Here is a 25,268-nt window from a genome sequence, read left to right on the forward strand (position 1 = left end):
TTTAGGGGGACGAGCTGAGAATAATTCACAGGTCGGCGTGAATAATTCACAGCTCGGTTTACACAATGCGAGTAAGAAACTTATTTTCAAACTCCCAGAACAATTGGTAATTTACATACCTGGCTAGTATGGTTAAGTTGGACCGAACAATCTATTTGCATACTAATGATCTCAATGACTGTAACTCGACAGAGCAACTGTTAATGACTAAAATTTCACCCATGATCCTGTGCAGATATGAATATTCTCTATAAACTCACCGATACTCTCAGACGCACGCGCGGTTTGGATTCTATGTGGAGCATGCGCAGTGTCACATTGATCAGGACACCGAGAGAGCGACATGGAGCTGCTTTCTCCGGCAGCGGTTGCGATCGGCTTCAGAGAGTCGCGCTCAGAGCCGGTGTGTGGGAGCCTCGCTGGGAAAATGGAGCGAAGAGATTTCACAATTCCTGGATACAGGTTAAAAATTACTCTAAAAAGGCCCTCCAGGCCCGGGTAAGGAGGCGGCGGTCTCTGATCAGGGAAGCGGCCCAGGGTCACGGCCGCCATTTGTTTGAGGGAAGAGGGAGCGTGGGCCTCAGGGCCGCCATCTTGAGAAGGTCAAGGAGCAGGAGGGCGGGGCTCTCGGGGTCTGTAGAACAATCAGAGGAAAGGGAAGCCCCATTGTTCTTGATTAATTCCACGAACACAGCTTCACTGGGCGATCCTGCAGGAATATCCTCTCTCAGTCCTCCTGTGATGTTTCACCCAATCAGAGCCAGCAGCTCTCCTCCTCTCTCAGCTCCCCTTCTGTCCTTCCTGCAGCATCTGTCCCCTGGAACATTGAGCTGCCTGTCCTGTCCCTCCCTCAGCTGTTGTTTCTGGAATACCTGTGATATCCCAGTCCCACCTTAGATTACTTCACTAAAGACAGGAATGTACCCGATGGATTTTTCTTAACATCAGCAATTGTTTAATACTCATTTACACGTTTTTAATTACATTGTTTTTGAAGCATTTACTTCACATTCAATCATTTGCAATGGTGGGATTTGAACCTATGTCCAGAGAACACTTGCTGAGTTTCTGGATAAATTGTCACACAATAATGCCTCTAGGCCATCACTTCGCCTGCTCACAGTTTGTATATCCCAGTGCAACATGAATTAAAACTCTTTTTTCCAGCACAATTGTTTGACCCGGCATTCTGATGATGTGACTCAGTAACTTTCCATGTGGTATCCCTCACTGTGTGGGTCTAATTGCTGCCTCTGTCAGCGTCTCTCACTCTTGAAGCTACTCCAGATCATGAGCCAACAGAATTCTCCACTCCAGAGAGATGAGGCAACACAGGTCAGGATTTTCCAGATCTCTGGGCTCAGTGCCATTCTATATGTGTAACCCTCAAAGCATTCGTCTAATTGCCCATTCTGCCTATTTCTGTGTCCTCTACAGGTAATCATGAAGTTCCAGACTCAATAGACTTGCCAACTGCTGGTTGGGATGATGGTTGGTCAGCCAGAAAGACAAAGTCAGGGAGGTCGGGAGTCTTCAATAAATCCTGCTGCCAGGTAAGATCATTCCAGTGCACAGAGAAGAAAGTAATAATCAGCACGCCTGCTGCAAGTTTTGTTGCAATGAGACAGCATCGGGAGTTCCCAGTTATCAGTCCAGGCTTGTGCTTTCTTAGGGAGCATCAGAACAACTGAGGGGAAAGCAGGCCTCCCACGAGAGGGTGGTAATGCAGCCTGGGATCTTTCTGTTCCCTATTCCCTCTCCAACATTGTATCTATGGCTTGTATTGAGGACCAGTGTCTTCAATCATTCTAACTCCTATAACAGTTCCTATCTCTGTCATCTCCTCCCCTCTCACCAATTATTTCACATATTTGAAACCTCCAGTCCAGATGACCATCTGTATCGCTGTAACTTGCTTCAGTCTCTACAACATGCCTTGTCTCGATAGTCTCCTCCTCCAATAACTGGAGACATCGGGTCTGTTTCTGTGCTGCATGACTCTTCGGCCGAGGTTTCCTAAATGGAATGAGTCGGAATTGCCTGTGTTTGGCCCATAGCCCTTCAAACCTTCTCCTCTCCATGTACCTGCCTGAGTGTCTTTTCCATGTTGTAATTGTACTTGTTTTTACCATTTCCTCTGGCAGTCCATTCCGTCTATGCACCATCCTCTGTGGATAATGTTGCCCCTCAGCTCCCTCTTTAAATCCTTGCTGTCTCACGTCACGTTTATGCCTCTATCTTTGGACTCACCTACCCTTGGCAATTCACCTTACTTAGACCATACATGGTTTCATAAACTTGTATAAGGTCACCCCGTGGCCTCCTCTGCCCAGGAAAAATATTGACGACAGAGTTACCAATATCTCCAACTCATGTACTCAATGCTCTCACCAATGCTCTCACAAGTGTGCCAATTGCCGCTTTCAACACCCTGTCGCCCTGTGATGCCAGTCAAAGGAACAATGTAACTGCACCCCTTGGTCTCTCTCTTTTCTACAACACTGTTCAGGGCCCAACCATTACCCGTGTTACTCCTCCTTGGTTTGTCTGAACTAAATCCAACAACTGAATTAAACTCCATCTTTCATTCCTTGGCCCCTTCGTCTATCATTTTGGTCACATCTTGAGCAAACTCCAGTCAAGTTTGTGGGACATGTTTTCCCATGCACAAAGCCATGCTGGCTGTCCGTAATCAGGCCTTATTTTTCCAAATGCATGTAAGGCCTACCTCTCAGAATGACCTCCAACAACTGACCCACCCTGATGTCTCGCTCATCAGTCTGTAGTTCCCTGGCTTTCTCTTGCAGCCTTTCTTAATTAATGACACAACATTATAATCATAGTTGGAGGCATACCGCACTCCACACTGTTCAGTTAACGCTAACCATACTCTAAAACAGATCTCATCTCACCTGCCTGTTTCTGGATCATATCCCTTCCAACTGTTCCTATTCCTGTACTAATCTAAATGTCTGTTAAACATTGTAATTGTCCCCAGGTTCTTGGGAAGTTCATTTCACACACAACCCACCCTCTGTGTAACAATGTGCCTCTCAAGTCTTTTTTTTTTAAATGTCTCTCCTCTAAACTTAAAAATGTAGTGCCTTGTCTTGAAACTCCCCTGTCCATGGGAAAATACAACTCCCATTAACTCTATCTATCCCCCTCATGATTTTATAAACTTCTATGAGGTCATCTGTCAACATTCAGGTTTCAGTGAAAAATACCAACCTATTCAGCCTTTCTTTATACTGAAGCCTTTCGTACCCAGCCACATCCCAGTAAATCTCCTCCCAACCCTTTCCAACTTAATAATATCCTTCCTATAACTGGGCGACCAGAACTGGACACAGTATTCCAGAAGAGGACTCACCAATGGCCTGTATAATCTCAATGCGACTTCCCAACTCCTATATCCAAAGGACTGAGCAATGAAAGCAAGTGAGGCAAGCACCTTTTTTTAAACTATCCTGTCTCTCCATGTTACAAACTTCAAAGAATTATGTAGCTGAACCCTGAGGTCCCTCTGTTCTACAACACTGCTGAAGGTCTTGCCATTAATTGTATAAGCCCTACCCGGATTTGTTGTACAAAATGCATTACCTCGCATTTATTCAGATTGAACTCCATCGACAGGTTTTCAGCGATTCACACCTTTCATCAGGATCCCTTTGTAATCCCAGAAAACCTTCTTCACTGTCCACAATGCCACCCTCCAGTCTAACAGCCTATCACACATGGCTCTCTATGATACAAATATCTCTGTTAGGGGCCCTACAATTTCTTCACCAGCTTCCCACAATGTCCTGAGATCCATTTGATCAGGTCCTGGGGATTTATCTACCTTTGTGTTTTAAAACCTCCAGCACCTCCTTTTCTATAATGTGGACTCATTTCAAGACGTTGAGTCATAGAGATGTACAGCACAGAAACAGGCCCTTCGGACCAACTCCTGCATGACGTTTCTCGTCACATTTGCCACAATTTTGCCAATATCCCTCTGAACCCTTGCTATTCATACACCCATCCACATGCCTTTTAAATGTATTTCTATCAGCCTCCACTATTTGCTCTGGCAGCTTATTCCATCCACTCTGCGGGAGCCAGTTATTCTTGAGGTTTCTTTGCAAGCTTCCCTCGCCTGGGGAAATGACCTTGTCTCTTGACCCTGTCGATGCCCATCATGATTTTAAACACCTTTTATCAGGTAACTCCTCAGCCTCCCATTTTCAAGTGAAAACAGCCCCAGCCTATTCAGGCTTTTCCCTGAAGCACAAACCCTCCAACCCTGGCAACATCTTTGGTCATTTCTTCTGAACACTTTCATGTTCCACAACATCCTTCCGATGGCAGTGAGACCAGAATTGCACACATTATTCCAATAGTGGTCAGGCCAAACACTGTTTAGTTTCTTGAGCGCCCCAGTCTTTATCCACACTAAGTTCCAAAGTGAAATATTTGTTTTGGATCTTGTAGTTTCACACATTGTTGCCTTCATTGATTATTAAGGAGACCGGGTTTGTCCCGAGCTCTTCTTTTGCTCTTAATACACTTGTAAAGTCTCTTTGGATTCTCCTTAACTTTCTCTGCCAACGCTATCTCGTGTCCCCTTTTTACATTCCTGATTTCTATCCTAAGTGTATTTCTACAGCCCCAATGCTCCTGAAGGGATTCCCTTCAGGAGAATCAGTTATATCAGTTATATCTGACATGTGACCCCCTTTTTCTTGACCACAGCCTCGAAACTCAGCCAGTGTTTCCTAATTCAGTCAGCATTCAGCTGCACACTAACAAGAACACACTGGCGCTGAACGCTCCTTTTATCTCGATTTTAAAATATTCCTACTTGCCAGATTTCCCTTTATCTGCAAATACTCTCCCCTGATCTACTTTAAAACTTCCTGTCTAATACTATCTTGCTCCATTGAATAACTTTAACTTGTGGACCAGGCCTGTCCTTTTCCATCGCTATTTTCAAACTAATACAATTGTGGTAACTTTCCAAAGTGCTCCCCCACTAACACCTCAGTCCCGTTCCCTACCTTGGGGAGGTCAGGTTTGGCCCCATGCTCCAGTTGGGCCACTTACATAATGACTGGGAGTTTTCGGAACACACTTAACAAATTCCTTCCAACCAAATGCTTAACTTAGTAACAATCCCAGTCCAGGTTTGGAACGGTTAAGATCCCCTATCATTACAACCCTATTATTCTAAGAGATGTCTGAAATCTCCTGACATATTTGCTCCTTCATCTCCGTTTGCCTATCGCTGTAGTCTGACCGTAGAAAACTAATGACCAATTTTTATTTCTCAGTTCCACTAATATCATTTAACTGGGTGATCCTACATGAATCCTCCCTCTAGTTACTGCTGGGATGTTTCACCCAATCAAACCCACCAGCTCTCCTCCTGTTTTGCCTCCTGTTCTCTCCTTCCTGTAGCATCTGTCTCCGGAACATTGAGCTGCTGGTCCTGTTGCTCCCTCAGCTGTGTTTCTGTAATATCTATGAGATCCCAATCCCATGTTCCCATCCATGCTCTGGGTTCATCTGCCTTATCTGTTTGGCCTTTTGCATTGAAATAACTGCAGTTTAATCCACCACTTTTCCATAATTGTCTGCTATGTTCTTGCCTGCCTTGTCCACTTATATTCCTCTGTTGAACCTATTTACCAGCCTCAACTTTCTTTCTGGCCTTATGACTCTTTGGGGTCACACAGCCCTGCCAGACAAGTTTAAATCCTCTCGAGCAGCTCCAGCAACATTCCCCACCAGGATGTGGGTCCCCCTCCTGTTCCCAGTTCAGGTGTGTTCCCCACCCTGTCTACCTGTGCTGACAACTTCAGACATCCAGGGACTTGCCCACCAATGTCCCTGTATTCCTCAGTACTCCAGGAGGACCTAACATTCATGATGTATATCATTCATTTATTAGACTTCCCACAGTGCATTACCTCACAGTGACCAGAAGTAAACTCTGTCTGCCATTACTCTGCTCAGTTTATCATCTGATCGATATCAGACTGCAGCCTGAGTCCATCCCCCTCACTGTGGACAACACCCTCACCTTTCATGTTATCGGCAAACCTACTAATGTTACCGTCTGCTTTCACATCCGAGTGATTAATGTCCATAATGAACAGCAATGGCTCCTGCACAGATCCCTGTGGTACATCCGCTGGGCAAAAGCTTTCAGTCACAAAACCAACCCTCCACCATGTGTGGAGCCAATTTACCAACTGACCTTGGATCCCATGGGATCTTCCCTTTTGGACCAGCCTTCCGTGTGGGACCTTGTCAAAGACCTGAATGAACTCCATATAAACCATATCATCTGCACGGCCCTCATCAATATCAGAGGACAGTCGTCTAACAAATCCATACAGACAATCCCTAATGAAATTGCGGGGGGAATCCGTTTTTGGTGGATACATTCTTCCTCTTTTTGCAGTTCTGTGTACTGCAGTGTGTTGTGGCCCTTTTGAACAGTGTCTTGATGCAACTTCTTTTGTGTGTGTTGAGGTGGTTGCTTTCATAGATCAGGACTTGGTCTGTGTGTGTTGCTTTCCTGTATACCTTTGTGGTGAATTCTCCATTCGGTGTTCTCTGTACCGTCACGTCTAGGAATGGGAGTTGGTTGCCCTTTTCTTACTCTCTTGTGAATCGGATTGCGGTGAGTGTGGCGTTGATGATCCGGTGTGTGTTCTCTATTTCTGTGTTTTTAATGATTACAAAGGTGTCCTCCACATATCTGACCCCGAGTTTGGGTTGAATTTGCAGTAAGACTGTTTGTTCTAATCTTTGCATTACCACTTCTGCTATGAGTCCAGAGATGGGTGAGTCCATGGGTGTGCCGTTGATTTGTTCATATATTTGGTTGTTGAATGTGAAGTGTGTTGTGAGGCACAGGTCCAGTAGTTTCAGTATGCCGTCTTTGTTGATAGGTTCAACGTCCTGTTGTCTGTTCTGTATGTCCAGCAGGTTGGCTATTGTTTCTCTGGCTCGGGTTTTGTCGATAGAGGTGAACAGTGCCATTACATCAAATGAGACCATAGTTTCTACCTTGTCTATGAGTATATTTCTGATGATGTCCAAGAATTCCTGTGTTGACTGTACAGAGTGTCTGGATCCGCTGATCAGGTGTTTCAGTTTCTGCTGTAGTTCTTTAGCCAGTTTGTGTGATGGTGTCCCTGGTAGTGATACGATAGGTCTGAGTGGGATGTCTGGTTTGTGCACTTTGGGTAGTCCATAGAATCTGGGGGTGTTGTTGGTTTCAGCTTTCATTCCCTGTCGGTCAAACCTGGTTATCTGTCCGTTTTTTATTGTAGGTTTCTCAGTGTGTTGTTTATCCTATTGGTGAGCTGCGGGGTGGGGTCAAACTCCACGCAATTTCATCCACAGATGCCTCAGGGAAAGACAACGGAATGAAGACATGCCACGACCCAAAGGACTAGCCACACTACCATACATCAGGAACATTTCCGAACTGACAGCCAGACTACTGCGACCACTAGGACTCATAACAGCACACAAACCAACAGCCATTCTCAGACAACAACTCACCAGAACGATGGACCTGACACCCAGCATGAGTAAAACCAATGTAGTGTACAAAATCCCATGCAAGGACTGCACAAAACACTACATAGGACAAACAGGAAGACAGCTAACGATCCGCACCCATGAACACCAAACTGGCCACGAAACGACACGACCAGCTATCCTTAGTAGCCACACATGCAGATGACAAGCAACGTGAGTTCGACTGGGACAACACTACTATTATAGAACAAGCCAAACAGAGAACATCCAGGGAATTCCTCGAGGCATGGCACTCATCCACAGATTCAATCTATAAGCACATCGACCTGGAACCAATATACTGGCCACTACAGCGGACAGCTGGATATGACAACCGCAAGCGGCAGATACAAATCACTATAAATCCCGGAGGAAAGATCACAGAAGCGCTTCACAGGAGGCTCCCAAGCACTGAGGATGTCACCTAGACAGGGGACGAAACGTCTGCAACACAAATTCCCAACTCGGCGAACAGAACCACAACAACGAGCACCCGTGCTACAAATCTTCTCCCAAACTTTGAAGCCCTTTAGACTCTACTAAGCTCAGTCATGAACAAGCCACCATCTCTCTATTTCCTTTGCCTTGTTCAGTGTCTGCAACTTTCGCTGTATCTTCCAGTAAAGTTCTTTAGATACTGCAGGTCTGCCTAGCTCCCCAGATAACCTGTTTCATCCCTACAGCTCCCTCAATCACTGTAACACCCTCTGCTCTGTCTAATCCTCCCCTTTCCCACTGTCTTCCAGGCACAACGGCGATCCTGTAAGAGAGCAGTGTGGAATGGGATGTTATAAATCTCAGCTGAGGCTTGAGGCCTACCATTACCTGGGAATCACAAGGGGAGAGAAGCTGAGAGAGAGCAGCACAAAGTGGGAGAATATAAATCAGCAGCGAGGGTCAAGGCCGACTGGGACTTGGCGTTGGATATAAAGCAGAGCAGGAGGCTCGAAATCAGCTCTGAGTCACAGAGGGAGTGACCGTGTGAGGGAGCAACTTGGAGCAGGAGCTTGAGGCTGACTCACACCTGGGAGAATATAAATCAGCCCTGAGGATCGAGGCCTAGTTGTACCTGGGAGTCACAGAGACGGTGACACTGTGAGGGCGCAGACTGGAGTGAGAGCTGGATAATTACATGTCCGAGGAGACACATCACTGTGTGTGCACGTGTCCCTCCATTGTTCTGTGTTTGTGTGTGTATGCGTGCGTATCCCCTTCCCTCGCTGTGTGTGTGTAACTCTCCTCACTTGTGTGTTTGTCCCTCCCTTGCTGTGTGTGAGCATGTCCCTCCTTCACTATGTGTGTGAGCATATCCCTCCCTCACTGTGTGTGTGCATGTCCCTCCCTCGCTCTGTGTTTTTGTTTGTGTGTGCGTATGTCTGTGTGTCACCATCCCTCACTTTGTGTGTGTGTCCCCTCTCGCTTTCTGAGCAATGTCCCACCCTCGCTGTGTCTGCGTGTCTCAACCTTCTTGTGTGTGTGCGTGTCCAACCCTCGCTGTGTGTGTGTGCGTGTGCCCCTCTTGCAGTGTGTGAGGGTGTCCTCTCCTCGCTCTGTATGTGTGTGTATGCATATCACTCACTCACTGTGTGTCTGTGTGTCCGTCCCTCGCTGTGTGTGTGTGTGTGTGCGTGTGCGCGTCCCTCTCTCACTGTGTGCGCGTTGCACTTGCTTTGTGTGTGTGTCCCTCCCTTGCTGTGTGTGTGTCCCTCCCTCGCTGTGTGTGTCTGTGTCCCTCCCTCACTGTGTGTGTGTGTGTGTGTCCCTCATCGCTGTGTGTGTGTGTCTGCGTGTCCCTCCATCACTTTGCGTGTGTGTGTCCCTGTCCCTCACTGTGTGTGTCCCTCCCTCGCCGTGTGTCTGCATGTATCCCCCTCACTGTGTGTATGTGTGTGTCCCTCCATCGCTTTGCATGTGTGTGCACCCTCTCAATTTGTGTGCACATGCCCTACCCCTTGCGGTGTGTGTGCTTGTCCCTCCTTCACTGTGTGTCCCTCTCTCGCTATGTGTGTGCGTGTCGCTTCCTCGCTGTGTGTGTGTGTCCCTCCCACGCTGTGTGTGTCCATGCTCCCTCCCTCGCTGCGTGTCTCAGCGTGTCCCTCCCTTGCTCTGTGTGTGTGTGTCACTCCCTCACTGTGTGTGTGTCCCTCACTCTCTGTGTATGTGCGCATGCATGTCCTTTCCTCACTGACTGTGCATGTCCTTCCCTCGCTGTGTCTGTGTGTGTGTCTCTTCGCTGCGTGTCCCTCCCTCACTCTGCATGTGTGTGTTCCTCCCTCGCTGTGTGTGTGCGTGTCCCTCCCTTGCTCTGTGTGTGTGTGTGTGTGCGTGTGTGTGTGTGTGTTTCCCTCCTCACTGTGTGTATGTGTGTGTGTGTCCCTCTTGCTGTGCGAGTGTGTGCTTGGCCCTCCCTCGTTGTGTGAGCATGTGTCTCCCCCCTCGCTGTCTGGGCGTGTGTCCCTCTCTTGCTGTGTGTGTGTGTCTGTGTGTGTCTGTGTGTGTGTGTCACTCTCTCGCTGTGTCTGTCTGTGTTTGTGTGCTTTCTCATGCATGTGTCGCTCCCTCACTGTCTGTGTGTGCGTGTCCCTCCCTCGCTCTGTGTGTGCGTGTCCCTCCCTCGCCGTGTGTCTGCATGTATACCCCTCGCTCTGTGTGTGTGTGTGTTTGTGTGTGTGTGTGTGTGTGTGTGTGTGTATTTGTGCGTGTCCCTCCTTTGCTTTGCGTGTGTGTGCCCCCTCTCAATTTGTGTGCACATGCCCTCCCCCTCGTGGTGTGTGTGCTTGTCCCTCCTTCGCTGTGTGTCCCTCCCTCGCTGTGTGTGTGCGTGTCGCTCCCTCGCTGTGTGTGTGTGTGTGTCTCCCACGCTGTGTGTGTCCATGCTCCCTCCCTCGCTGCGTGTATCAGCGTGTCCCTCCCTCACTCTGTGTGTGTCCCTCCCTCACTGTGTGTGTGTGTCCCTCGCTCTCTGTGTATGTGCGTGGGCATGTCCTTCCCTCGCTGTGTCTGTGTGTGTCCCTTCACTGCGTGTCCCTCCCTCGCTGTGTGTGTGTGTGTGTGTCCCTTCCTCGCTGTGCGTGTGTGTGTGTTCTCCCTCAACTTGTGTGTACGTCCCCCTTGCTGTGTGTGCGTGTCCCTCCTCACTGTGTGTGTGTGTGTGTGTGTGTCCCTCCTCACTGCGTGTGTGTGTGTGTGTGTGTGTGTCCCTCCTCACTGTGTGTGTGTGTGTCCCTCCTCACTGTGTGTGTGTGTGTGTGTGTGTGTGTGTCCCCCTCCTCACTGTGTGTGTGTGTGTGTCCCCCTCCTCACTGTGTGTGTGTGTGTGTGTCCCTCCTCACTGTGTGTGTGTGTGCGTGTCCCTCCTCACTGTGTGTGTGTGTGTGTGTGTGCGTGTCCCTCCTCACTGTGTGTGTGTGTGTGTGTGTGTGTGTGTGTGTGTCCCTCCTCACTGTGTGTGTGTGTGTGTGTGTGTGTCCCTCCTCACTGTGTGTGTGTGTGTCCCTCCTCACTGTGTGTGTGTGTGTGTGTGTGCGTGTCCCTCCTCAGTGTGTGTGTGTGTGCGTGTGTGTGTGTCCCTCCTCACTGTGTGTGTGTATGTGTGTGTGCGTGTCCCTCCTCACTGTGTGTGTGTGTGTGTGTGTGTGTGTGTGTGTCCCTCCTCACTGTGTGTGTGTGTGTGTGTGTGTGTGTGTGTGTGTGTGTGTGTGTGTGTCCCTCCCTCGCTGTGTATGTGTGAGTTACTCCCTTGCTCTGTGTGTGTCTCCCTCTTGCACTGCATGTGTGTGTGTGGCCCTCCCTCGCTGTGTGTGCATGAGTCTCCTCCTCACTGTGTGTGTGTGTGTGTGTGTGTGTGTGTGTGTGTGTGTGTGTGTGTGTGTGTCCATGTCCCTCACTGGCTGTGTGTGTGCGTGCCCCTCTCTCGCTGTGTGTCTGTGTTTGTGTGCTTGGGCATGAGCGTGTCCATCCCTCTCTGTGTGTACGTGTCCCCTCTTGCTGTGAGTATGTGTGACCCGTTTACAGTGTATGTGAGTGTCCTTCCCTCGCTGCGTGTGTGTGTGTGTGTGTGTGTGTGTGTGCCCCTTCCTTGCTGTGTGTCTATGCGCGTGTCCCTCCCTTGCTTTGTGCGTGTGTGAGTGTGCCTCTTGCTGTGTGTGCGTGTGTCACTTCCTCGCTTTGAGTGTGTATCCCTCCCTTGTTCTTTGTGCATATCCCCACCATTGTGTGTCCGCATCACCCCTTGCTGTGTGAGTGCCTGTCCCCCCTTGCTGTGTGTGCGTGTGTCCCGTCTCGCTGTGTGTATGTGCCCCCTCTCAATTTCTGTGCACATGCCATCCCCCTCACCGTATGTCTGCTTGTCCCTCCTTCCCTGTGTGTGCGCGTGTCCCTCCCTTGCTGTTTATGTGCGTGTCCGTCTCTCGCTCTGTGTGTTGGTGTATATCCCTCCCTCGCTGTGTGTGTGCATGTCCTTCCCTCCGTCTGTGTGTGTGTGTCCCACTCTCACTGTGTGTGTCCCCCTCTTGCTGTGAGTATGTGTGTCCCTTTTGCAGTGTATGTGAGTGTCCCTCCCTCGGTGTGTGTGTGTGTGTGTGTGTGTGTGTATGCATGCGTGTCAATTCCTCACTGTGCCTGTGCGTCACTCGCACGCTGTGTGAGTTTGTGTGTGTGAGTTTGTGTGTGTGAGTTTGTGTGTGTGAGTTTGTGTGTGTGAGTTTGTGTGTGTGAGTTTGTGTGTGTGTGTGTGTGTGTGTGTGTGTGTGTGTGTGTGTGTGTCCCTCCCTTGCTCTTTGTGTATATTCCCCTCGCTGTGTGAGTGCATGTCCCCCCTTGCTCTGTGTGATTGTGTCCCTCCCTCGCCGTGTCAGTGCCTGTCCCACTCACTGTGTGTGCGTGTCCCCTCACTTTCTGTGCACATTTCCTCCCCCCTCGCCGTGTGTGTGCTTGTCCCTCCTTCCCTGTGTGTGTGTCCCTCCCTCGCTGCATGTCTCAGCACGTCCCTCTCTCGCTGTGTGTGTGTGTATCTCTTCCTCGCTGTGTGTGTGTGTACGTGTTACATTCTCACAGTATGTGTTCTTGTGTCACCCCTTCACTGCGTGTCCCTCACTCGCTGTGTGTGCGCGTGTCTCTCCCTCGCTGTGTGTATATATGTGTGTATGTGCGTGTCCCTCCCTCTGTGTGTGTGTGTGTGTGTTTGTGTGTGACCCTCCCTTGCTGTGTGTGCATATCCCTACCTGGTTGTGTGTGTGCGTGCGTGCGTGTCCCTCTCTTGCTCTGTGTGTGTGTGTATATGTGTACCTCTTGCTGTGCGTGTGTGTGCATGTGTCTCCCCCTCGCTGTGTTTGCGAGTGTCCCTCTCTTGCTCTGTGTGTGTCTGTGTTTGTGTGTCCCTGCCTCACTGTGTGTCTGCGTGTATCCCCCTCTCACTGTGTGTGTTTGCATGTCACTCCTTCACATTGCGTGTGTGTGTGTCCCCGTCCCTCGCTCTGTGTGTGTCCCTCACTCTCTCTCTGTGTATGTGCGCATGCATGTCTTTCCCTCACTGTGCCTGTGTGTGTGTCCCTTCGCTGAGTGTCCCTCCCTCACTGTGAGTGTACGTCCTCCCTCACTCTGTGCGTGTGTGTGTGTCCCTCTCTCGCTCTGTGTATGTGCGTGTCCCTCCCTCGCTGTGTATGTATGACTTTCCACGCTTGCTCTGTGTGTGTGTGTGTGTGTGTGTGTGTGTGTGTGTGTGTCCCTCTTGCTGTGCGAGTGTGTGCTTGGCCCTCCCTTGTTGAGTGAGCATGTGTCTCCCCCCTCGCTGTGTGTGTGCATGTCCCTCTCTTGCTGTGAGTGTGTGTCCCTCACTTGCTCTGTGTGTGTGCGTGTCCTTCCCTGCCTCACTGTGTGTGTGTTTGTGTGTGTGTGTCACTCTCTCACTGTATGTGTACGTTTCACTCCCTCGCTGTTTGTGTGTCCTTCGCTCGCTGTGTGTGTGAGTGTGTGTGTGTCCCTCCCTCGCTCTGTGTGTGTGTGTGTGTGTGTGTGTGTGTGTGTGTGTGTGTGTGTCCCCATTGCTGTGTATGTGCGTGTCCCTCCCTCGCTGTGTATGTGTGACTTTTCCCCCTTGCTCTGTGTGTGTTTGTGTGTGTTTGTGTGTATGTGTGTCCCTCCCTTGCTCTTTGTGTACATCCCCCTCACTGTGTGAGTGCATGTCCCCCCTTGCTGTGTGTGCCTGTGTCCCTCCCTCGCCGTGTCAGTGTGTGTCCCCTCTCACTGTGTGTGCGTGCCCCCTCTCACTTTCTGTGCACATTTCCTCCCCCTCGTCATGTGTGTGCTTGTTCCTCCTTCCGTGTGTGTGTGTGTGTGTATCCCTCGCTGTGTATGTGTATGTCTGTCCCTCGCTGTGTGTGCCTGTCCCTCCCACACTGTTTGTGCATGTCCTTCCCTCCCTAGCTCTGTGTGTGTGTGTTTGTGTGTGTCCCTCCCTCGCTGTGTGTGCATGTCCCTCCCTGGATGTGTGTGTGTGTGTATGTGTGACTTTCCCCCCTTGCTCTGTGTATGTGTGTGTGTGTCCCTCTTGCTGTGTGTGTGTCCCACCCTTGCTCTTTGTGTATATCCCATCACTGTATGTGCGCATCTCCCCTCGGTGTGTGAGTGCATGTCCCCCCTCGCTGTGTGTGCGCGTATCCCTCCCTCGCTGTGCCTGTGCGTATCCCCAGTCGCTGTGTGTGCGTGCACCCTCTCAATTTCTGTGCACTTGCCCTCCCCCTCGCCGTGTGTCTACTTGTCCCTCCTTCCCTGTGTGTGGGTGTCCCTCCCTCGCTGTGTGTGTGCATATCCCTCCCTCGCCGTGTGTGTGTGTGTGTCCCTTCCTTGCTGTGTGTGTGTACGTGTCATATCCTCACTATATGTGTTTGTGTGTCCCCCCCTTCACTGCGTGTCCCTCCCTCGCTGTGTGTGTGTGTGTGTGTGTGTGTGTGTGTAAGTGTGTCTCCTCCCATGCTGTGAGTGTGCGTGTCCCCCTTGCTGTTGTGTGTGTGTGCGTGTCCCTCCCTCGCTGTGTATGTGTGAGATCCCCCCCTTTGCTGTTTGTGTGTGTGTGTGTGTGTGTTTGTCCCTCTTGCTGTGCATGGCCCTCCGTCGCTGTGTGCATGTGTCTCCCCCTCGCTGTGTGTGTGTGTGTCCCTCTCTTGCTCTGTGTGTGTGTGTGTTTGTGTGTGACCCTCCCTCGCTGTGTGTGCATGCCTCTCCCTGGCTGCGTGTGTGCGTGTCCCTCTCTTGCTCTCTGTGTGTGTGTTTGTGTGTCCCTCTAGATGTGCACGCGTGTGTGTGGCCTTCCCTCTTGTGTGTGCATGTGTCTCCCCCTCGCTGTGTTTGTGAGTGTCCCTCTCTTGCTCTGTTTGTGTGGACCTCCCTCGCTGTGTGTGCATGTGTCTCACCCTCGCTGTGTGTGCGTGCGTGTCCTTCCCTCGCTGTGTGTGTGCGTGTGCCTCCCCCCTCGCTTGTGTGTTTGCGAGTGTTCCTCTCTTGCTCTGTGTGTGCGTGTTTCTGTGCGCGAGTTCCTCCCTCGCTGCATGTGTCTGTGTTTCTGTGCTTGCACATGTCCCTCCCTCACTGTGTGTGTGCCCCCCACTTGTTGTGAGAATGTGTGTCCCTCTAGGAGTGTATGTGCGTATCCCACCCTCGCTTTGTGTGTGTGTGTCCCTCTTGCTCTGTGTGCGTGTGTCACTCCCTCGCTCTTTGTTTGTGTGTGTATGTGTCCCTCCATTGCTCTTTGTGTATATCCCCTCATTGTGTGTGCGCATCCCCCCTCGCTGTGTGTGCGTGTCCCTCCCTCGCTGTGTGTGTGCGTGCCCCCTCTCAATTTCAGTCCACATGCCCTCCCCCTCGACATGTGTGAGCTTGTCCCTCCTTCGCGGTGTGTGCGTGTCCCTCCTTGCAGTGTATGTGCGTGTACCTCCCTCGCTGTGTGTCTGCGTGTATTCCCCTCACTGTAAGAGTGTGTGTTTGTCCCTTGCTCTGTGTTTGTGTGTATGTGTGCGTGTCCCTCCTTCGCTTTACGTGTGTGTGTCCCCGTCCCCCGCTGTGTGTATGTGCGCGTCCCTCCCTCGCTGTGTGTGTGTGTGTTCCTGTCCCTCGCAGTGTGTCTGTCTGTATTCCCCTCACTGTGTCTGTTTGCGTGTCCCTCCCTCGCTTTGTGTGTGTGTGCCCCCTCTCAATTTGTGTGCACATGCCTTCCCCCTCGCTGTGTGTGTGCGTGTCCCTCCCTCGCTGTGTGTGTGCGTGTCCCTCCCTCGCTGTGTGTGTGCGTGTCGCTCCCTTACTGCGTGTCTCAGCGTGTCCCTCCCTCGCTGTGTGTGCATGTCCTTCCCTCTCTGTCTGTGTATCTGTGTGTGTTTCCCTTCACTGCGTGTCTGTGCGTGTCCCTCCCTCGCTGTGTGAGTGTGTGTGTGTATCTCCCTCGCTGTGTGCGTGTCCCTCCCACGCTGTGTATGTGCATGTCCCCTCCCTCACTGCGTGTCTCAGCGTGTCCCTCCCTCGCTGTGTGTGCATGTCCTTCCCTCACTGTCTGTGAGTGTGTGTGTGTGTGTCCCTTCGCTGCATGTCTGTGTGTGTCCCTCACTTGCTGTGTGTGTGCGTGTCTCTTTCCTGCTGTGTGTGTGCATGTCCCTCCCTCGCTCTGTGTGTGCGCGTGTCCCTCCCTCGCTCTGTGTGTGCGCGTGTCCCTCCCTCGCTGTGTGTGTGCGCATGTCCCTTCCTCGCTGTGTATGTGTGTCCCTCCCTCGCTGTGTATGTGCGTCCCTCCCTCGCTGTGTATGTGTGTCCCTCTCTCGCTGTGTGTGTGTCCCTCCCTCGTTGTGTGTGTGTGTCCCTCCCTCGCTTCGTGTGTGTGTGTGTGTCCCTCCCTCGATTTGCGTATGTGTCCCTCCCTCACTGTGTGTCTGCGTGTATTCCCTCACTGTGTGTGTGTGTGTGTGTGTGTGTGTGTGTGTGTGTGTGTGTGTCCAAAATTTGCACCTTCAGTGAATTGGCCATCATAAATTGATTGTGGTATTCAGGAATGTGTGGTTTAAATAAGTTCACCACGAGAAATTCAGGGTTTAATGTATAGGTAGAGGGGTGGGTCTGGGTAGGATGCTCTTCAGAGTTTTGGAATGGACTGGTTGGGCCGAATGGCCTGGTTGCACACGATGGCGATTCTATTCAGGTTATCGTCCAGCACTGTCAACCATCCCCGTCTCTTACACCTTGCCTTATCCCCAGTATTCTCCTCAACACAGTAATCTCCTCCAGACTCTAAAACACTCCTTGCCTATGTAACCTTCTCCAGTCCTTACAAAGATCGATATGTCTGTCACCTCTTCCTGCTTTTAGAACCCTCCCTATAACTATTACCATTTGGTACAGCACTCCCAATCATTGTTCCCTCTTGAAACTCCCATAAACATTTGTGTCTCTGAAAACTAATCTGGACTGTCTCAACTTCCCTTTGACAGTTACATGCTGAGACCTGCTCTATATCAGTGAAGAAATTAAGTCTTGGCAACAACTCGCTGTTATAATCTCCCTCCAGCCTTACAGCACTGAGGATCAGTAGAAGCTCTTTTCAACCCGACAGCCATCCCCGTGTCTGTAATCTCCTCCACTCCCCATAATACATTCTCTCTGAGCTCCTCTGTAGTCCACTAAACACTCCCTAACACTGTCTGTATCAGTATAACCTTCTCCAAAACACACAACCTTCTCTATCTGTGTAAATCCCTACACCGGACCCTATCCCTCTCAGCTCCGTCTAACAATACAACTCTCCATGTCTGTGTATTCACCTTCAGCCCCTACTCTCCTCCCGATCTGTGTAACCTTCTCCATGCATTTTTGCTTCAGTCTCTTCAACTGTCCCTGTCAGTGTAACCTCTTCCAGACGAGAAAACTCTCCTCTTTTTGACTTACTCAGACCACACAACCCTCACTATCTATAACCTACTCCTGTCTGAGAAACCTACTTCTGCAGTTGCTCCAACTCTCCATAAGCTCCTGCAGCTCTTACATCCCTCCCTATCTACCAAATCTCTTCCAGTCCCTAAACACCAACAGTCTGTGGAGACCCGACCACCATCCCTATCAGTGTAATCCTCTCAGGTCTCTGCAGTAATCCTGATCTGTCGAACTCACTCCATGCCTGTACCTCTCCCAATCCGGTCCCTACAAAATGCACTATCTATTTAACACCCTCCTGTCACTATCACCCCCATGTCAATGTAAGCTCCTCCTGTGTCTCCACCATCTACCCATCTCCATAACCTTGTCCAGCTCTTACACCACTATCTGTTTAAACGTCACCCTCCTCTACAACTTCCTCCTGTTTGTGCTATGCTCCCTTATCTGTGAAACTGTTTCTGACCAAAATTGCTATCCCAGTCTCTGAAAAGAAATCCAGATTCCACAGCCTCCATAACCCCCAGAACCTAATCCTTCCTATGTCTATAAACATCGTTAGTCACGATACCCTGCATATCTCAGTTTGTTCTTCCAGTCGATACAAATATCTTTATCTCTGTAATCTGCTCAGCTCCCTAAAACAGTCCCTGTCTGTGATTCAGCCCTGGCCTACAAACATTCTTATCCCTGTAAACTTCTCTATTCCTCCCAACATTCCCAACTCCATGAACCCCTGTCAGCCCTACAGCTCTCCACATTTCTGTAACCTCCTGTGGGTCTATGGTCCTCCCTCCCTGTGAAATCACCTCCAGTCCCCACACCCCTCCCAATCTGGGTCCTCTGCTCCAGATCAGGCCATTGCTGTCTCTGTAAACACCTCCACTCCTGACAACTCTTCCCATTTGTGTAACCTCGTTCAGACCCCATACTCTCCAGCTTCCTGAATCCTCTTCCTGCATTGCAACCAAAACCATGTTTGTGTAACAATCTCAAGTGCTTAAACCTCCCCAATTCCGTAACCTTTTGCAGTCCTAACAAAACACCTAAACTATGAAACCGCTCATTTCCATACAATCCTCCCTCCCTCCCTCCCTCCTCAAATGCCTTCATCACCATGAAACCTCACAATTACTGAAGCCTCCTTTTGGCACTGCAAACCTCCTAATATCTGCAAAATCCTCGTGTCCTGATATCCCTCCCTATCTCTGTAACTCCCTCCACCCTCCAGTGTCATTCTGGGGAGCATGGGAGAGGAGAGAACGTTTGTAGAGTTTGGACCATATTACGGAGGTAGAATTCTGGGAATTACAGATTTAGTTTTATGTCTGTGGTGTGCAGATTATTGGCGAGGACTCTAAAGACAGGATATACGACTACTTGGAAAACCATAGTTAAATTAGCCACAGTCAGTATGGGTTTGTGAGCGGTCAGGTCATGCCTCACAAACCTTATTGAATTCTTTGAGGATATGGCAGAATATGTTGATGGCTCATTCAGAAAAGAAGGAAAATTGGGATACAGGGAAATCTGTCTGTCTGGATACAGGATTGGATGGCCCAGAGAAGACAGAGGGTGGCAGCAGATGGACAGTATTGAGCCTGGAGCTCAGTGACCAGTGGGGTTCTGTAACAATCAGCTCTGGGACTCTGCTCTCTGTGAGTTTTGTGAATGACTTGGATGTGGATGTTGGAGAGTGGATTAGTAAGTTTGCCAATAACGTGAAGGTTGGTGGAGTGGTGGGGAATGTGGAGAGCTGTTGTAGAATGCAATGGGACATTGACAGGACGCAGAGCTGGGCTGGAAGTGGCAGATGGAGTCCAATCTGGAAAAGTGTGAAGTGATTCATTCTGGAAGGTCGAATTTGAATACAGAATACAGGGTGAAAGGTAGATTACTTGCCAGAGATCATGGGGTCAGTGTCAATAGATCCCTCAAAATCGTCACGCACGTTGGTAGGGTTGTTAAAAAGGCACTTGTTGTGTTGGCTCCACTTAGAAGGGGATTGACGGTAAGAGCCGTGAGGTTTTACTGCATCTTTATAGCGTCCTGGTGAGACCACACTTGGAATATTGTGTTCAGTTCTGGTCCCCTGTTTACAGGAAGGATGCGCACGATTTAGCGAGCGTACACAGGAGATTTACCAAGATGCTGCCTGTAATGGAGGGCAGTTCTTACAAAAAAAGGTGAGCGAGCGAAGGATTTTTTCATTGGAGTGAAGAAGGGGGCGGGGCGACTTTGTGGATGTGAACAAGATGATAAGAGGCACAGAGTGAGTGAATAGTCAGAGACTTTTCCTCCTTTGGCATAAATGGCTATTACAAGGGGGCGTAACTTTAAGGTGAATGGAGGATGGATAAGAGGAGAGAGAATTGTAGGTGGTTGGATGGACTGCCAATGGTGGTAGTAAAATTAGGCACATCTGGGACATTTAATAGAATCTTGGACAGACACATGGATAATAGTAAAATGAAGGGTATGTAGTTTATTTTGATCTTACAGTTGGATAAAAGGTTGGCATGAAATCATGGCCGAAGGGTCTTGGGCTGAACTGTTCTGTGTTCTGTGTTCTGTCTGGTAAACTGGGTAATAAGCTCAGATCAGTGTCAAAGGATATGGCTTTCAGGAGGAGCTCGTGAACTGGATACAAAATTTGCTTGATGATAGGAGACAGAGGGTGGTGGGAGGCATGTTGTTTTTTTCTGGCTGGAGACATGTGACCAGCGGTGGAGTGGGTCCACTGTTGTTTGTCATTTGGATAAATGGTTTGGATGGGAATATTGGTTTCCTGGTAAGTAATTGTTTTCTGTGACACTGAAATTGGTGGTAAAGTGGATAGTGGAGAATGTTATCTGTGATACAACAGGATGAACAGTACTGCTGGGATAGTGGGCTGAAGAATAGCAGATGGAGTTTAATTAGATAAAGGTGAGGTGTTCCATTTTGGTGGAACAAACCAGGGTGGGACTTGTACAGTTATTGTTCGGGCCCTGGATCGTGTTTTCAGTCAGAGATCCAGTGACCCAGGTACACATTTCTTTGAATGTGGTGTCACAGGTAGACAGGCTGGTGAAGAAGGCATTTGGGATGGTTACCTTCATTCGGGAGAGCATTAAGTGTAAGAGTTGGGATGTCATGTTGTGGCTGTAAAAGACATTGGTGGGGCCACCATTAAAACATTGTTGATCAGTCGGAAGAACTCATCTAGTTCACTAACATCCTTTAGGGAAGGACATCAAATATTCTAACCTGGTCTGGCCAACATGTGACTCCAGACCCACAGCAATATGGCTGACTCTGAGCTGCCCTCTAGGTAATTAGCAGAGGGGCCAAATAACGTTGTTCCAGGCAGTGACACCCACATCCCATGAATGAATAAATAAAAATACCTATGTCCCTCCGTACCTCTGCAAACCCCTCCAGCTGCAGAAATCCGTCCTGGCTTTGTAACACCCTGACCACTCTCTGTAACACTCTCACCACCTCCAGCACATTCATCTCTCCCTGTTTCTATCGTGTCATTAAACCTTGACAATGATTCCCCTTCCCACTGCCCTCCTCCTGCTAGCAGACCCATTGCAATTACTCCTAAAACACTCTCTCACTTCTGGCTTTTAAGTACTTTTTGGTGATCTTCTCAGCCTCATAATCTAGTATGATTCGTTTTGTCCTGAGTAAAGGATCAGTGGGAATTTCTTGCTGAGGTTTTTACTGTTTCAATTGAATGTCCTTTTGTTGAGTATTTTGCATTGTCCCTTCAAATATTTTCCACTGTTCATTTACAGGCACATATTTCAGTCTGTTTCCCGCGTTTACCTTGGTCAGTTCTCCTGTCAAACTCATGTAATTGTCTATTTTTATTTCTAGTTGCAGATTTCCTTTCTGTGAATCACTTTAAAACTTTATTTATTTTAACTGCACTTTACCACATTTCCCGAAGGATCTCTGCAGGTGACATTACTCATTCACTAAGTTTCATTACATGGTCGCTCTGCGATAGTTACGTCCCTTAACAGTTGCACAATGTGTTTTTCAAAGAAACACTGAAAAAAACTTAACCAAACTCATCTTCCAATACCAATGGTGACTGTGTGATTGTCCCAGATTATACAAATATTGAAGTTTCCCAAAGTTATCACAATGTGTTTGTTAAAAAAATTCCAATGAGTTCGTGTGTAATGCAGTGATGAACAATGGAATGCTGTTCAGTGGCTAAAACTGTTCTGCTGCTTGTGTCCTTGGCAAGTAGTAGCCAGAATGTACATTCAGACTGACTCTACTTCATGATCTGAGGCCAAATGCTTTCTCTGTAATGCCTTTGTTATCCATTATTGTTATCGTTGCCCATTTTGCCTGAGTTTGCACAAGATTACAAACCACTGAATATTTTTGTTCACCCTGTATCCATGTCTCCCTGGTGTCTAAATCTCTCTTATCTCTGTGTCACAAATCCTTCGACCATATTGCAGCAACGTTGTCCGTTTAAAAAAAAACATAATATATTCTCTTCCACAATTTTCCGTCACAAATCTATTTGCTGATGTACAATTTTAGATGAGATTACTTACAGTGTGGAAACAGGCCCTTCGGCCCAACAACTCCACACCGACCCGCCGAAGTGCAACCCACCCATACCCTTACATTTACCCCTTACCTAACACTACGGACAATTTAGCATGGCCAATTCACCTAACCTGCACATCTTTGGACTGTGGGAGGAAACCGGAGCACCCGGAGGAAACCCACGCAGACACAGGGAGAACGTGCAAACTCCACACAGTCAGTCGCCTGAGGCGGGAATTGAACCCAGGTCTCTGGCGCTGTGAGGCAGCAGTGAGAACCTCTGAGCCACCGTGCCGCCCCGATAAGTCAACACTGACCCTGCGAAGAACAGCCCACCCAGAACCATTCCCCTACACCTAACACTGTGGGCAATTTTCCATGGCTAATTCACCTAACCTGCAACTTTTTGGACTGTGGGAGGAAACCGGAGCACCCGGAGGAAACCCACACAGACACGGGGAGAATGTGCAAACTCCACACAGACAGTTGCCTGAGGCGGGAATTGAGCCCGGGTCTCTGGTGCTGTGACGCAGCAGTGCTAACCATTGTGCTATCGTGCCGCCCTCAACGTAAAAATTTTAGTTAAACTCTGTCTCCTCCTGTTCCTTTCTGCTTGTCTTCAGTCACATTCCCATGCTGCTCCCATACTTCACCTTTCTTTTGTGGTTTTGGAAAGATCCTTTCACTTGAATCCTGTCCCTGCATCCTCTCTGTCAGTTTAATGCCCTGTCCATAAACCTACCAACATGATTAGCCAGGACACTGCTCCTAGTACAGTTCCAGGGGGACCATCCTAATAGATTTTTTTTAAATCAGGTATGGGATGTGTGAGTCTCTGTCTGACCAGCCTTTATTGCCCAGTCCCAGAAGCCCTTGAACTGAGTAGCTTGCTCGGCCATTTCAGAGGGTAATTGAGGGGCAAACCCTTTGCTGTGGGGATGTCGTGCAGACCACGTGAGGATGGGCAGATGTCCTTCTCTAAAGGACAAGTGTTTGGATTTGTTGTACATCAGTAATGGTTTCATACTTATTTGTGGATTAATAATTATTATTTTTAAAATTATTGATTTCAAATGTCTCCTTTTCAGATGGCGGGATTCAATCCTGCCTCCCCTGAACATTAGCTGAGGTTTTAGATACATTCTCTCGCAATAATACCACGAGGCCATTACTTCACCTGCTCACTGGGTGCTCATCCCTGAGCACTAATACCAGGGCATCATGAAGCTAAACCCATTCTTCCCACACAATTGTGTGATCCTGACATCTTCCAGCAATCTGGGACTATTACTTAATATCGCTCCATTTTCCAGATCTCTGTGGGACTCTGTGCCATTCTCCATGTGTAACCTTCACTGCATCTGTTTAATTTCCCATTCTGTCTATTTCTCTGTCTCCTGTAGGTACTGAGGAAAGTCCTGACTCAATAGCCTTCCCAGCTGCTGGGTGGGTCGTCCATCACCTCATTGAATGCAGTTGGTCTGCCAGAGAGAGACAAAGGGAAAGGAGATCTGGAGCCTTCAATAAATCCTGTCGTGAAGTAAGGTCACCCACAGTGCACAGAGCAAAGAACAATGAGAGGGCTCCAAACATCTGTTAACACAACATGACATAGATACAGTGCTGGAGGGGAGCAGTGTACACACACACACCCCAGGCTCAATCACCATCCCACTGTAAGTTCTGTTATATTAAAACTCACTACTCTGCAACAGTGTATCTATGGCATGTCTTGTGGTTCAGTGTCTTCGATAATTTTTAATCCTGTAACAGATCCTATCGCTGTAACCTCCTCCTTTCCCGATAGTCCCTCCACATATTTGAATTGTGCTGCATTCCAGACTACAATCCCCATCGCTGTAACTTGCTTCATTGTCTACAACATGCCTTATCTCGGTAGTCTCCTCATGGACTGCAGATGCTGGAAACCAGAGTCTAGATTAGAGTGGTGCTGGAAAAGCACGGCAGGTCAGGCAGCATCCGAGGAGCAGGAAAATCGATGTTTCAGGCAAAAGCCCTTCATCAGGAACAGAGGCCGGGAGCCTGCAGAGTGGGGAGATAAATAAGAGAGGGGTGGGGATGGGGAGAAAGTAGCATAGAGTACAGTAGGTGAATGGGGTGGGAAAGAAGGTGATAGGTCAGAGTGGAGGATGGGGGAAGGTAGCAAAGAGTACAATGGGTGAATGGGGGTGGGGATGGGGGTGATAGGTCAGAGAGGAGGGTGGAATGGATAGGTGGGAAGGGAGATAGGCCTTTAGGACAGGTCATGGGGGCGGGGCTGAGCTGGAAGGCTGGAGGTGGGGTGAGATGGGGGAAGGGGAAATGAGGAAACTGGTGAAGTCCACATTGATGCCCTGGGGTTGAAGTGTTCCGAGATGGAAGGTGAGGCGTTCTTCCTCCAGGCGTTGGGTGGTGTGGAAGTGGCGGTGGAGGAAGCCCAGGACCTGCATGTCCTTGGCAGAGTGGGAGGGGGCGTTGAAATGTTGGGTCACAGGGCGGTGGGGTTGATTGGTGCGGGTGGCCCAGAGATGTTCCCTAAAGTGCTCTGCAAGGAGGTGTCCAGTCTCCCCAATGTAGAGGAGACCGCATTGGGAGCAACGGATACAATAAATGATATTGGTGGATGTGCAGGTAAAACATTGGATGTGGAAGGCTCCTTTCGGGCCTTGGATGGTGGTGAGGGGAGAGGTGTGGGCGCAGGTTTTGCAATTCCTGCAGTGGCAGGAGAAGGTGCCAGGAAGGGAGGGTGGGTTTTTGGGGGGCATGGAACTGACCAGGTAGTCACAGAGGGAATGGTCTTTGCGGAAAGTGGAGAGGGGTGGGGAGGGAAATATATCCCTGGTGGTGGGGTCTGTTTGGAGGTGGTGGAAATGTCGGCAGATGATTTGGTTTCTGAGAAGGTTGGTCGGGTGGAAGGTGTGCACCGGGGTGTTCTGTCCTTGTTACGGTTGGAGGGGTGGGGTCTGAGGGCGGAGGTGCAGGATGTTGACGAGATGCATTGGAGGGCATCTTTTACCACGTGGGAAGGGAAATTCCAATCTATAAAGAAGGAGGCTATCTGATGTGTTCTGTGGTGGAACTGGCCGACCTCGGAGCAGGTACGGTGGATATGGAGGTATTGGGAATAGGGGTTGGGAATTTTGCAGGCGGTAGGGTGGGAACATGTGTAATCTAGGTAGCTGTGGGAGTCGGTAGGTTTGTAAAAAATGTCGGTGTCA

At 49.3% G+C, this 25,268-nt stretch overlaps 1 long non-coding RNA gene across 2 annotated transcripts; it reads left to right on the forward strand.

The window, feature by feature from the left end:
- Positions 1 to 331: 331 nt before the first annotated feature.
- Positions 332 to 23,679, forward strand: LOC140494028 (uncharacterized). Of its 2 annotated transcripts, none has more exons than XR_011963849.1 (3): positions 332 to 462; positions 1,438 to 1,553; positions 23,454 to 23,679. It is a non-coding gene; the product is annotated as an uncharacterized lncRNA (long non-coding RNA). The 2 variants fall into 2 exon arrangements; XR_011963850.1 differs by lacking the exon at positions 23,454 to 23,679 and adding an exon at positions 7,329 to 7,373.
- Positions 23,680 to 25,268: the final 1,589 nt, after the last annotated feature.

Source organism: Chiloscyllium punctatum, chromosome 23 (assembly GCF_047496795.1).
Source record: "Chiloscyllium punctatum isolate Juve2018m chromosome 23, sChiPun1.3, whole genome shotgun sequence".
Taxonomy (NCBI): Eukaryota; Metazoa; Chordata; class Chondrichthyes; order Orectolobiformes; family Hemiscylliidae; genus Chiloscyllium; species Chiloscyllium punctatum.